We start from the raw sequence: 11,353 nt of genomic DNA on the forward strand, positions 1-11,353 counted from the left end.
TATCTAAATATTATTGCTCAATTAATTATTGTTGTAGATTTACAAATTAATCAATGTAAAGTCTCAATTAATTTGTTGGCATTCTCACTTTTAACCAAAGTACAACCTCAATTAAAAGTGAGAGAACTTTTAGATTATCCACAGTAAATTCAACTAAAGAACAGTCTCAATAAAATGTTACTATGCCTAATCATGTATATTATTTTATCTCCTCACCAAATAAAAAGCTTAATTAATCAAAGTAAAGTCTCGATTAATTTTCGTTAGAGTAAATAACTTTAACCAAAGTAAAGTCTCAATTATTGGTAAAAACTCATTCAATCATATGAAAGTTTCTAAATAAAATCAAAGTAAACTCTCAATTAAATTTAAAAACCCTTGGACTCATATGACCAACATGCATATCAACACTGGATCAGAGGAATGAACCTTACTTGAGACAAATCAATATTTTAGAAATCAAGTTACCATGCATAAACAAACAGAAAGATTCTATTTTTCACACATGAGTTAATCTTTTGAATTCACAAGACAATCAATTATGAAAGAAAGCACTCAAGTTAAATGTGTATTTTCTCACCAAAATTCGCTCAAGTGTTTTGGCTTGTGTTTTCACGCAAAATACTCATGCAATTAAACACTCATAATACTTAACAAGAATCTAATATTCACAAACTTTCAGAAAACATGCATTCAAAGATCTTGAGGACTTTTTACATATTATAATGGGGTCAAGGCAAAGGTAGGAAATATCTTAGGATTTTTGGGTTTTTGGAATAATAATGTAAGAAGAATAATGGAGCATAATTTCAAAAAGAACTATTTTTCGTTTATTGCTCTTTTTGACAAAAGAATCATTTTTTCTACATCTTGTTTTCAAAACTCTTTCATCTTTTCTTTTTCTTCCTTTTTGCCATTTTTATTAATTTGTGGGTGAGGTACTCACCCACACACTTTATTCCTCAACCAACCCTAACATAATCCACTAGCTCCTTTCTTTCTTCCTAAGGTAAGGAAAAACATGGTCTTTTTTCTTTTAAAGGGTTTACAATGGGCTTAAAACAAGAAAAAAGAGGTTTAAAGATCAAAGGGGGGCTACCAATGGATTAATATCAAGGTAGGCTTATTTGGCCAAGTAGCTAGAAACAAGAAATGCCTCAGTCATATCAAATCATGCATATTCACCTAAGTTGCAAAACAAAAGAATCAAGCTAAATATTTGAGTATAAACAAGCATGAGTAAATCACTCAAGAAAATAAGAATGGCACATGGTGGTCCATCCTTTACATTAAGGCTCAAGACTCACAAGGTCAAAACTCTTTCACAAAAGATCTAATCATGAAATTCTCAAATCAACTCAATTAGCAAATCACAGAAATCATCCACTCATATCAACATGACTTTTATTTTCCCAGAATTATGATCATCGCAGATTCTGAATCAAACCCCAAAATCCAATGTCAATATGTTTTATTGAAAGTAGTGAAATATTTTTGGTGGATTTCTTAAGAGACATATTGTTTAAAAGTTTCACTAAGTAAAAAGTTAATACTTTCATAATTTTCTCAAAAAGAAATCACATTTTTTTTATTTTTTTAAATGAAAACAAAAATTGAAAACAAAAACAGAAAGAAAGAAGAAAATAAATAAAATAAAAAATCCTATCTACAGTTTGTCTCCCCCACACTTATTTCAAAAAAAATGTCCTTGATGGACTTATTTTAGGGAGAAGATGAAAAATCTATGACTTCTAGCTCAATTTGGCCATAACTCAAAATTAATTTTCTTTAATTTTATAAAGTACAAGTCAGCTTGTACAATTTTATTAAAGAAGAGAAAACACATATTTTTCAATCTTTTTTAATATTTTTAAACTTAAAAACAAAAACAAAAAACAAATATGCATGCATTTTTAATTTTTGATCAACAATGTTTTCAAAAGAATATGAGTCTAACCTTTTTTCCTTTTAAAGCAACCTTTCCTCTTGCTCCGCAGCTAAGTCAACAAAAATCACCACTAAAAATCTATTTTGATCATTCACATCAGCAAACTTGATGTGTAGAGTGTGTGGCTTCAACTCAATTTGAGCATCATCATGTGCATTCGGATGGTTAATCGGATCATCAGTAATCCTTGTAATTTCATCTTGTGTGCAAAAATCTGCACTTGAAGTAGTTGAATCTGCTGATTCATTAACCAAGTCAGTTGTAATAGTTGATGCTTCAGCTACATCTTCGAATATTGTTGGCTCTTCAACTGCACTTGGTTCCTCCATTGTATTGTTCTCACAACTTTGCTCCTCAAAAAGATCATCTATACTCATATCATCATCAATAGATAAAACTTTATATTCACATTGAGCATCATCAACATATCCATCAATAAATATGTACGTGTGAGAATCTTCAATTTCTTCATCAACAACATCTTTAGAAAAATTGATATGTCCATCAGTAGACATATTACTATGAGCATCATTATATCTATCAGTAGATATATCAATATGATGTGATTCTGGTGTTGGTTTATCTAACATTTGAATCGTGTACCCGTTCACATCAATGCTTAATTGTTCCATCCTTTGATTCACGCTCCTTAACATTATCATTTCATCCCTTTGGTCAACTATCGTCTTCATAAGTTTTTCTAAGGTGGCCTCCATAGCTATGTCTTTCATTGGCTGACTTAAATCTTTTAACATTTGTTCAGCTCTAATGGCCAACTTTAGAAACATATCTTCTATTTCTTGATGAAGGGCTCTAAATTCTGGGATTTCAGCAAATCTCGGATGGCATTGGAGGGTGGTATTAATAGTATAAAGTAATTCTACAAAGTTGTTGTTACTTACATCCTCCATCATGTCATACAATTGAATTAACACATTATGGCATACACAAGACTCGAACCCAAGCCTTCTGCACATTCAAGTATTCTCAACCACTTGAGCTAGTATTGTTCCTTTTCATAATACCCCTCATTAATTAACTTATAGATTCCTTGCCGCACATTTATTAAATAAATATTTATTTATTTAATTTGCCGAGTATTACAGGGACAACTCTCCTTGCCTGGATTCCTTGCTCCAATTGTGATACTAGTGATCTTCTTTGCCCCCAAAAGCCTCAACCCTTGCCTCCACTCCAAAAATCCTTTCCAACACTCAATCTCCCTTTTAGGTCACGAATTATACTTCTCCCTTTTACTCTCCTTGCTGCCACACCTAAATGACCCTCTGTTTTCTCCCTTAGTCCCATCTCTCCCTCACTTTCAGCCCAAAATAAATAAATAAAATAATATAAAATAAAAATTATAAAAATAATGGTTAATGTCCATTTACATCCAATTGTGATACTAGTGATCTTCCTGGCCCCCAAAAGCCTTAACCCTTGCCTCCACTCCAAAAATCCTTTCCAGCACTTAATCTCTCGTTTAGGTCATGAATTCTACTTCTCCCTTTTACTCTCCCTACCGCCACACACAAATGACCCTATGTTTTCTCCTTTAGTCTCATCTCTCCCTCACTTTCAGCCCAAAATGAATAAATAAAATAAAATAAAACGAAAATTATAAAAATAATGGTTAATAGCCATTTACTTTGAGGTTTTACGGGATATCAACTGCCACCCCTCTACCCTTCTGGTTTCTGAGAGAATTTCTAGAGTTTCTAAGTTTTCCACCACTTAGAAAAATTACTAAAACGTGAAAAGGAACTACTCATGGCTAGCCAAGGTTCAAACTCACATCCCTCTAATCCATCAAGCATATGCACAACCAACCAACCAATACATGTTTCATGCCAATTCATGCACACATAGGATTATAAATTACATCCCACAACCAAACATATGTTCAAAATAAAGCAACAATTAAAACATCACACTAATCGCATACACAAGACTCAAACCCAAGTCCTTTCAACATAACCAAGTACTCTCAACCATTTGAGCTAGTACTTCTCTTAAAGGTACTTCCAACCCACAATTATTGGTAATTAATTATTTATTATTTATTTAAATTTCATGGGTTTTACAAGTGGCTAAAGAGATTGGGCGTAGCCTTAAATGGAGGTGAACTAGTATAAATCCTTGTCATGTGGGATATTATTGTTTTGTTTTATATTTTTCAAATATTGTGTTGAGTTATTAAGACAACCTGGTGAAGATTTCCATCAGATATTAAGATAACAAGCTATCTAGATGTGAAGTTGTACTTCAAGAGGTTCTAGAGAAGGAGGGGAACCACTTAAACAAGAAATCAAAACAAAATAGTGAAAGGAACCATAAAGCCAATTTGAAATGGATAGAAAACAAGTAAAAAATGGAAGCTATGAAGATGATAATGAAGCAAGAGGAGCATGCCACTTAAACGAGGGCCACAAGGCAAACCAACCCTTAGGATAAGTGATTAATGGTGTCGACACTTGAGCTTGCTCAAGATAAGACAAGGGAGCTTCACTCCTAAGGAGGAGAACTACAACAAAGCTACAACAACATCTACTTTCTTGAAATTGATGAACCCTTTTAACAAGACAAGGAACACCCCTTATATATGTGGGCATAAGGTGCTCTAAACAAAATAAAAAGTTACAAAGAGTGTCTCTACAAATAAGAAACCCTAGCTTTTGGAAACTAGGTGAAACCTAATGCATAAGATGACAAAAATGGGGTAGACAAGTGGCATCCTCTCATTAATTTCATCCAAGCCAAGGGAGGACCACCATGGTACAAGGTGTTTTATGCTTTATGATTTATGCTTTAAGCTTTCCTCTCCCCTCCATGTCACCACCTAGTCATGCCATGTAGGTTTAGCTCTCCTCCACTCCATTAGTGTTAATCCACTCCTAATTACCATAAGTAAACCTAAAAAAAAATAAACAAGGATTAACATGTAAACTAAGGTTAAATCAACTATAGTTAACAAGTCAACCCAAGTCAATGATCAACAAATCAACCAAGGTTAAGTCAACCAAAGTCAACTTAGGGAACTCAAACAAAAGGAATAGCAAACAAGGAAATGGATGAAGGGTTAGAGGACTCTCTTTCTAAACATATTGGCTCTCTTAACATATGCCTTAGGCATTCATTCTTTGTAGGGGGTTAGAGGCTCATCATCCTCCCCCTCTTGGAGAGAATTTGATCTCAAATTCTTGATGTTTTAGTTGATGGAGTTTGACTTTAGTTAAGGAAGTAATTTTTCCTTTCTCCTAAGAAGTCCATCACATGTTTTCTAAGGATATAACCCCTAGCTTGGAGGAGCCATCGTTCCTTTCTTGATTGTTAAGGGTACAACCCTTCGCTTTGGAGAACCCATCCTTCCTCTCTTGATTACACTTTTGTTCTTCTCTTTAGATTTAGGAAGAGAAGGAAGAATGGTGGTGTATATCTTGCTTTGGAAAGCTCTTTTTGTAGGAAAGTAACACTTTGGTAATAAAATTGCAATTCGTCATTATGTTTTTTCTTTTTCCTCATTATGTCTTTTCTTTTTCATTTGCAATTCGTCCTTGATAGAGACCATACCCCACCAAATTAAAACTGAAAAATGCAATATGTGGTAACTAACTAGAGTCGTCTCCCAACGACCAATGTTCTTGTTCAAAGCTTCATTTTCTAGACAAAGACAACACCTATAACATAATGGGGGGTTTGGCAGATTCAGTTTCAACACAAAATTACTAAAATCTTGATGAAGGATTGACCCCAACCAAGAATGGAGGCACATGCTTAAGAAGGCTAAGCATGTTTAGAAAGGAAGTTCACTAATCCTTCATCCCTTTCATTTCTGTTTATTATTTTTGATTCCTTAAGTTGACTTAGTTGAATCAACTTTAGTTGACTTGTTGACCTTTGACTAGGTTTGACTTGTTGACTATAGTTGACTATAGTTGACTTTACTTAAGCCAACATGCTAATCTATGTTTATTTGCTTTGTAGGTTAATTAGGAGTAAGAAAGCAATGCTAGGTGGCGCATGGTGATTGGGGAGCATAAATGATGTGGAGGAGAGAGTAAAGCAAAGGCATAAAGCATAAAGTAAAAGGCATGAAGCAAGTGTACCTATGTACCTTTGGTCTCCTTTGTTTTTAGCACACTTTGGCCACTTTTTGGAGACATATGAGACACATTCTTTGTCTCTTTTTGTGCTAGAACGAAATCAGCCTTGCACACACCATAGTTGGCTCTTTTGTCTCTCATTTTTGTAACCTTATTTGACCTAGTTTCTAGAAGCTAGGGTTAGGTTTTTGTAGAGACATCCTTAGGTATCTTTTATTTGCTTAGAGGCCCCTAAACTCTTCTATATAAGGGGTGCTCCTAGACATGTAAAAGGGTTGAACATTTTGAAGTAAAAACACTCTTGCGTCTCAACCATTTTATGAGAGTTTCCTCCGTTGGGAGTGAATAGTTTTAAGCCTTATCTTGCATAGCAAGTGGCCGCGCACATCCACTCATCTTCAAAGTTGCCATGGCTTCTAGCCTAGCCTTGTAGTGGTGTGCTTCTCACATTTTTACCATTCCTTTCCTTTCCATTTTATGTTTTCTTCTTCCTTTAATTGTTCTTTGTTTTCTATGGTTTATATGCTTCCCATTTCCTTTTTGTTTTGAATCAATCCATCATCTTCTTCTCTTGAGCTTTGTGAAAGGAACCTTCACATTTAGATAGCTTGCTATCTTAATGTCCAGTGGGGATTTCACTTAGCTTTCTTAATCCACTCACACCATATTCAATCATCTTAAAAAGAAACAAGATAATCCTTCATCAAATCTAATAGTGAAACTTAATTGAACAGAATTCAAAATGTATTGATCCTTTGATTCCACTAAAAATCCACTAATCACATGTTACCAAATTAATTATCTTATCCAAATATAATACCTAGCATCGCTCTTGAGTTTATCACATTGAGCTCTGGATTCTAAGGGAGGAAAAATAGAAGCAGCAAGATAATTCAAAATGTTAGCAAACCATGGGGAGGGAAAAGAAGCAGAGAGTGTCAACAAACTTTCATCGGGAAAGCCATCCCAGATAGGCGGTCTACAACCAAATTTTGTGCTCTGCTCCTATCATGGATGTCCAAATCAAATTCTTAGAGTCAAAGCATCCATCTAATCAACCAAGGCTTGGATTTTGCCTTTTTCAACAAGTACTTAAGAGCTGCATTGTTAGTAAACACAACAACAAGAGAACCAAGCAGATAAGATCTAAACTTTTTAAGTGCAAAAACAACCGCAACAAGCTCCTTCTTTGTTGTGGTGTAGTTTGCTTGGGCAACATCCAATGTTCTAGATGCGTAGTAGATTACCCTCGGCTGCTTGTCAATCTTTTGAGCCAAAAGAACCCCCAATGCATAATTGGATGCATCACACATCAACTCGAACAGGGTCGTCCAATCGGGCGCCTGAATGATCGGAGTAGTGGTAAGGGCCTTCTTGAGGCAATCAAAAGCCTCTTTGCATTCTTCATCAAAGATGAAGTCAACATCCTTTTACAACAACTTGGACAATGGAAGGGCCTTCTTGTTGAATCCTAAATAAAGCGCCTATAAACCCTACATGGCAAAGAAAATAACGAACCTCTCGCACAGAAGAGGGGTAAGGCAACTGTGAAACAACTGAAATCTTGGCAGGGTCAACTTCAATGCCCTTACTCGAAATGATGTGCCCTAAAACTATGCCTTGTTCTACGATGAAATGGCATTTCTCAAAATTGAGAACAAGGTTAGATTGGATGCACCTATTCAAAACTTTGTCCAGACTGTCTAAACATGCATCAAAGGAGGATCCATACACAGTAAAATAATCCATAAACACCTCTATGCAGTTTTCAAGAAAATCACTGAAAATGGTAAGCATGCACCGCTGGAATGTGCCAGGGGCATTGAATAGGCCAAAAGGCATTCTCCTATAGGCAAAAGTGACAAAGGGATAGGTGAATGTTGTTTTCTCTTGGTCCTCAAGTGAAATATGGATTTGAAAGTAACCCGAAAAACCATCAAGAAAGCTGTAATGAGATTTACATGCCAAGCAGTCAAGCATCTAGTTAATAAAAGGTAGGGGAAGTGGTCTTTTGTGGTTTCTTGATTTAGCCTTCTATAGTCGATGCAAACTCTCTAACTATTTTGTACCCTAGTTGGAATCAATTCCTCTTTTTCATTATTGACTATAATGAGGCTTGTCTTTTTAGGAACCACATGGATGAGACTGACCCACTAACTGTCTGTAATGGGGTAGATGATCCCTGCTTGTAGAAGTTTGGTCACCTCCTTCTTCACAACCTCTAGAATGACAAGGTTCAGTCACCTTTGTGGTTGTTTGACTAGCTTTGCTCCATCTTCCAATAATATCCTATGCATGCATGTTGATGTGCTAATACCAGGAATTGCGGCCAATGTCCATCCAATCGCCTTCTTGTGCTTTTTAAGAACATGCAACAACCTTTGCTCTTATTCAGTAGTGAGGGAGGTGGAAATGATGACGGGCAGTTTCTCCTCCTCCTCCAAGTTGACATACTTGAGGTTGTTTGGTAGGGGTTTCAACTCTGGAGTGTTGGATGCTGGCTGAATATCAGGAACTAGGGGGAGAGAAATGGGTTCCACAGCCTGTACCTCAACATAACAATCAAATGCATATGTACTTCCTGCAACATGGTTAGTGCATTTTGACCGTGTAACATCAAAATCATATGGTACAACACCCAGAGAGTCATACTCAGAATCAACATCAAAATCATAATCATAATCATAATATGAATCAGAGTCAACACCAACGCATGCAAATTTAGACAATTCATACATAGATGCATATTTCATGCAATGCAAAGGGTGGAAATCAGATATCAGTCCATCAACAACATCATCAATGATATCAACGTGAGAAACAAAGTGATCCTCAAAAGGATGTTTCATGGTATCCAAAATATTAAAACACACCGCAATATCATCAAACTCCATGGACAAAGTACCTGCATGGACATCAATCTTGGTTCGTGCATTTTTCAAAAACGGTATGCCTAAAAGATTGGTGCAAAACCATGTGAAAATCCTTCTTCCATACCAAGAATAGTAAAAATCAAAAGGGAAAATCAATTCACCAACACGAACTAAAACATCATTAACTAAACCTGCGGGGTGGCAACACTTCTATTTTCCAACTGAATCACCACGCCCGTAGGTTGCAAGGGTCCAAGAGAAAGAGATTTAAAAGTAGACAAAGGCATTACATTTATTGAAGCACCAAGATCAAGCATTGCATTTTCAAATTTATTGTTACCTATGATGCAAGGTACACAAAATGTACCTAGGTCCTTGCACTTCTCAGGAATTTGAGGAACACATTTACCTATCAATGCTGACACATTCCTTCCCATGTTGATCTTCTTGTTTTCCTTTAGCCTCCTCTTGTGCGTGCACAAGTCCTTCAAGAACTTTGCATATATGGGGATCTATTTAATGGCATTCAACAGAGGTATGTTCACCTCTACCTTCCTGAATGTTTCTAAGATCTCCTTGTCAATTTCTTCCATCTTCTTGCTTGGAATGGCTCTTGGAGGGAAAGGAAAAGAGATGGAAGGTGCGGCAGTAGAGGTGGAAGGCATAGGAGTCACACTAGATGTGGAAGGACCGGTTGCATGAGCATCACGCTTTCTCTGAAAATGTTAGCAGCATAGGCTTGAGGAGTATTAGAAGGTGCAAAAGTCGTGGCCTGTTGCAAGGCTAGGCAAGAATCTGTGAAATGCTCAACTGACGTGCAAATGCCACAAACTCCTACAGTAGAAGGTGAAGCTCTTTGATTCGCAGCAAGTTGGTTGACTAAGGTGGTAAGAGCATCAATCTTGGTCTCCAACTTCTTAGTGTATTCGGCAGCTCCTACATCATGAACTCCCCTAATAACAATGGCATCATTTCTTGCACCAAATTGCTGAGAGTTAAAGGTCATGTTCTCAATCAATTGCCTCGCTGCTGCTGGGGTCGAATTACCAAGAGCACCACCACTTGCAGCATCAATCATGCTTTTATCCATATGGTGCAAACCTTCATAAAAATAATGAAGAAGCAGATGCTCGGATATCTGGTGGTGTGGGCAACAAGAACATAAATTCTTGAATCTCTCCCAATATTCGTAGACACTCTCCCCATATTGTTGCTTGCTGCCAGAAATCTCCTTCCTTATGGTTGTAGTTCTGGATGCAGGGAAGAATTTGGCCAAGAACAATCTCTTCAAGTCATCCCAGCTCGAGATGGACCTTGGTGCAAGGTAGTACAGAAAATCTTTTGCATTGCCCTCCAAGGAATGACGAAAAGCTTTCAAGTACACATGATCTTCTTGGACATCTACAGGCTTCATGGTTGAGCCCCTAACATGGAACTAGTCCAGATGCTTACACAGGTCCTCACCTGCAAATGGATTTTTCTCATCAAGTTCAAGGTCTTAAAAGTGGGGATAAAATATTTCAAGTTAAAACAAGCACTGTAGCTACCAGAAAAAAATTCCACAAGTTAAATGCTAGAATTTGACATTATTCATGTACTATTCACAACTCTAGAAATGACATTGTTCATGCGTTGCGACACTATTCACAATACCACACAAACAACAAGCACACTACACAAAACACACAGAAACATTATCTGATGAGTTCAAATTTTTGCCCTCATTTAATTTTTAAATTTGGGGATTTAATAGAATTTTTGTACTTAAGGATTGATTTTAATTAGGATTTGTGATTATTGGATTTATTGAGTACGTAAGGTAAAAATGGCGTAAAAATTGATTTTAGTTGCAATATTATTGGATATTCTAATATTTGTTAATGCAGCTGGAATTTAATTTGGGTCATGAAAAGTGTGGATTTGAAATATTCAAAGTTACAAAATAAGTCCAAAATCAGAAAATTCTGGAAAAGAAATAGTCAGGAGCTAAATGCACCCCCAATTTTTATTTACACACTGCTCTTGTATGTGGACCACAAAAACCTGTTCTGCACCCCCCAGCTATTACTAAGTTGCACCCTTCCTACCACTTAAACTCCACTCAACCACATTATGCCATGTGGCAATCCCCACCTTTCAAATCAGGCCAACCATATGTTGACATGTGTCATTATCCTTGTAAACACATTTGCACCAATTATACACTACCACATCATCATCTCCTCCATCTCACAGATTTGCACCATCACCATCACCGTCCGCACCAGCAGCCTGTAAGACCCGTGAAAATTAATTAATTAATAAATGCGGGTAGTGTGGGAGCCTTTATGGCATTAAATGTTAATGGGTGTGACATGGAAAAGTACTAGCTTAAGTGGCTGAGAGTACTTAATTATGTGAGAGAACTTGGGTTCAAGTCCTAGGTATGC

At 36.4% G+C, this 11,353-nt stretch overlaps 1 non-coding gene across 1 annotated transcript; it reads left to right on the forward strand.

Annotated features, from left to right (window-relative positions):
- The first annotated feature begins 10,060 nt into the window (after positions 1 to 10,060).
- Positions 10,061 to 10,167, forward strand: LOC114170919. The gene has a single exon (XR_003601272.1). It is a non-coding gene; the product is annotated as a small nucleolar RNA R71 (small nucleolar RNA).
- Positions 10,168 to 11,353: the final 1,186 nt, after the last annotated feature.

This window comes from Vigna unguiculata, chromosome 11 (assembly GCF_004118075.2).
Source record: "Vigna unguiculata cultivar IT97K-499-35 chromosome 11, ASM411807v1, whole genome shotgun sequence".
NCBI classification, from domain to species: domain Eukaryota; kingdom Viridiplantae; phylum Streptophyta; class Magnoliopsida; order Fabales; family Fabaceae; genus Vigna; species Vigna unguiculata.